At 46.3% G+C, this 3,382-nt stretch overlaps 1 protein-coding gene across 1 annotated transcript in view; it reads left to right on the forward strand.

The window, feature by feature from the left end:
- efcab11 (EF-hand calcium binding domain 11) overlaps window positions 1-1,093 on the forward strand; it is a 118,128-nt gene extending 117,035 nt beyond the window's left edge. The window contains exon 6 of the mRNA XM_063224094.1: window positions 1-1,093. This exon is cut by the window's left edge and continues 100 nt beyond it. The gene's annotated coding sequence lies outside the window, so the exon portion shown is untranslated.
- The last annotated feature ends 2,289 nt before the right edge of the window (window positions 1,094-3,382 follow it).

The raw sequence follows: 3,382 nt of genomic DNA on the forward strand, positions 1-3,382 counted from the left end.
CGCCGCACCACCCCGTTCTCCTCAGACACAAGGGCCAATGACCCCAGCATCATGCCACATCACAAACCAACACATCATTAACCAATGGGCTGTATTCATGTGACGCCTCTGAGGTGATGGGAGCAGCACACCAAGGCACCCGAACTTGCATGCTTATGGGCGGGGGTCCCAGGTTCGAATCCAGCCTAGGTCATTTCCCAGCCAAACCCCATCTCTCTCTCTGTGTTTTAGCAAGGGGGCAAGGGATCGGACAGGTAAAACCAGGTGGAACCACTTGGAACATGTGTCACTGTATTGTAACTTCTGAATACAGATTGCTCATCACTACATACATAACATTCAGGGCCGCTGCTAAGGTTTTGGGGGCCCTAAGCATAGCTGGTCAGGAAGCCCCACTCATAATTAAATAATAATAATATGTTTTTTGGTCAATCTCAATTTAGCAGGCCCCACTTTTGCGGGCAAAGTGGTTGAGGCCCTAAGCGCTCTGCTTACTTTGCTTATCTTATGCCTGATAACAATTATATCGCAGTGCATCACATCAGTCATGGCCAGCAGACCTGGAAAAGAGACGTCACCACCCAGTTGCATGTTCTGTGTTGAGCCTTTCACCTCCCAACTAGTTACCCAGACAGCTAACATACCCAGGTAACTGCAGATCACCTGCAGATGTGGCACAATCTCAATTCAATGAACCTGTTTGGCGTTCCCTTTTCATGAACTGTTCCATTCGTCGTGCAGAGACACAGTCCGCCATGCCTGCCCCAAAGCTCCAAAGCTCTCTTGAGTACAAAGGTGCTGTGGCGCATCACACCAAGGCACCTGACCTTGCATGCTTATTTGGGGTGACCCAGGCCTGGGTCATTTCCCAGCCAAACCCAATATCTCTCTCTCTCCTGAGGTGCATTTCTCGAAAGCATAGTTGCTAACTACGTTAGCTACTTTGTCGTTTTCAATGCAATTGCACATTGGCAACTACCCAAGTTGCTAACTGGCTGACAACTACACTTTCGAGAAATGCATCCCTGCTCTCTTCGTGTCTCTGTTCTGTCTTACGCTCCAATAAAGGCACATTAAAGCTCATTAAAATATATTTATTTTGGGAAAAATAAAAGCTCTCTGAGTAGCCTAACCACCCCTTTCCTCACATCTCCAGCCTAGACGGGAGTAATTAAAGTGTCATGGGCGCTCACACTCTGGCGTGTAATGATCAGCTTTGATGTGCTCATTGATCCCCTCACACCCCCACAGACACACACTCCTGGACTGTAAATGAAGATGCGCTAGGCTACACGTGCAGTCAAAACCCACCCACCCATCCACTCAACACCCTAAACCCCATCCCACACATTCATACACACACACTCACACACTGTTAGTCTCGCTGTCTCTCTCTCTCTCTCTCTCTCTCTCTCTCTCTCTCTCTCTCTCTCTCACACACACACACACACACACACACACACACACACTCCCTAATATCACTTCTGGGCTGTAAAGGAAGATGTTCGTGCAGTCGAACGGAATCCCACCCACCCACCCCCACTCCTGTAGAGTAAGTCCCAATCCCAACCAGATCCCATTCATTTTGGTTACTTTACATGGCTGTTCTTGTAGCTGGTCTTGCTGATTTCTATTCCCACCCCCATCCCGGGTGTTTTGACTCCATCCCATCCCGCATGATCCCTGACAAATGTCATTTTCTAATCCCCACCACACACCCTGCGCTACCCCCAACCCCACTGAAACTCACCTCCCCACACAGCCTGCACTACCCTCCGCCTCCCCCTTCACTCCCGCATTCTCCTCCATTGAACAGGCGCGGCCGGTTCATTAAGGGCAGATGGGCAGTGCCCCCCCAAAGACTCTTCCTCTGAGAAAAGTAGATCCATTCAGAAATTGTAGATAAAATATATTGCAACCTCAATCACACTGGGAATCGTATTACATCAATGTTGTAGTTTGTGACGATCTTTGCGAGTGGAATCGGGTTTTATTTTTGTTGAGAAGTCTAGTTTACACCTAGTGTGGCTGTTTAACGTTAGGGTCTATGGCCACTGGCCTGGGCAGATTTCTCAGCGCCTCAGCTAAGCCCGGCCCCCTCGCCCCGATCCCATTCTACAAAATTAGCACTGTAGCATACTTAGCATAATATCATAACATAAGCGCGACTTTATGGACGCTATCAGGGCAGATGTATGATCTGCCCTGACCAATGACACGGTGGCCCTGCCTGCTTTGAAAAAGACACAGCAAACATATTACTCCGCTCATCTCTAACCTGTGGGATTTTATTAACTCCATTGCCGCAAATTTCCCTCACAAAATCAGTGGATTAAACGGATAACAATGTCGGATTTGACGAAGGATATGTGTTGGCTGGTGAAGGATTCACGTTTGGGGTAGGTACAGTTTGTATATTTGCTATTGCAAAGTCTAAGGTTTTATGACCGAAGTCTTTGCATAATGGGTAACTGTCTGTTATTTAATGAAATTTGAGGGCTTGCAATGTTGAGACAGCAAGCAAATGTGTAGCTTCGTAAAGTATGCTGCTGCTACCCCCACGACTAGCCGACATTCTCTGAGAAGCTGCGTTGGGCTTACTACATAGTTTAAAACAAAGCGTGAGGGATTATGAATCAAGTCTTTGTGAAATAGGGAAACTGGAAGTTATTTAATGAAATATCTGAGCTTATTGAGCTTGGGATGTTGTTGACAGCTTCATTTATGCTCAGTATTGTCTGCTGTGTCCCCGAAAAAGCTAAAAAAATACACTTGCACCCGGTCCTGCCTAGCATTGCAGAACAGGAGCGAGTCTGTTGATGAGCTCCCCTGTTAAGTTTTAACCATGGCTACTCGTTTCGAAAATAGTCACGTCCTTCCCGGGTATTGATGGCATTTGGTTCTGTGGTGCATTTAAACCGGCAGCAAGGGGACGACTGATTGAATTGAATAGTGTTGCAGGCACTGGCGTGCACAGACATTTTGGGGGGCAGGTCCTGGGGTGATGGTGGGGGGCATGTGGAACTGGCGGCTGCAATAACGGTTCTGTGATTATTTTTTTTTTAATCACATTTTTATGAACATTCTACAGTACGCTAAACAAAACATTTCAATTTCTAAAAAATGAGGAATACTATGTTGGAAAGTTAAAATAATTAGACTACCATGTCAAGTGCATCATTTACCGCATGGACTAAAAAGTGTACTGTCGCTTTAAATGCGTGTCTCCAGCGCAGTGATCAGGAAGCGATTCATTCTAACAGATTCCTTACCTGGAAAACTCTCCGGTCATTTTTCCTCCATTAGTACCGATTTTAATTAGTCCATGTGTGTTTCCAAACTGTTAAAACGAATATTAAAGCTTAACTCTCATTTCAAGACG

The sequence above is a fragment of the Engraulis encrasicolus genome, chromosome 19, assembly GCF_034702125.1.
Source record: "Engraulis encrasicolus isolate BLACKSEA-1 chromosome 19, IST_EnEncr_1.0, whole genome shotgun sequence".
NCBI classification, from domain to species: Eukaryota; Metazoa; Chordata; class Actinopteri; order Clupeiformes; family Engraulidae; genus Engraulis; species Engraulis encrasicolus.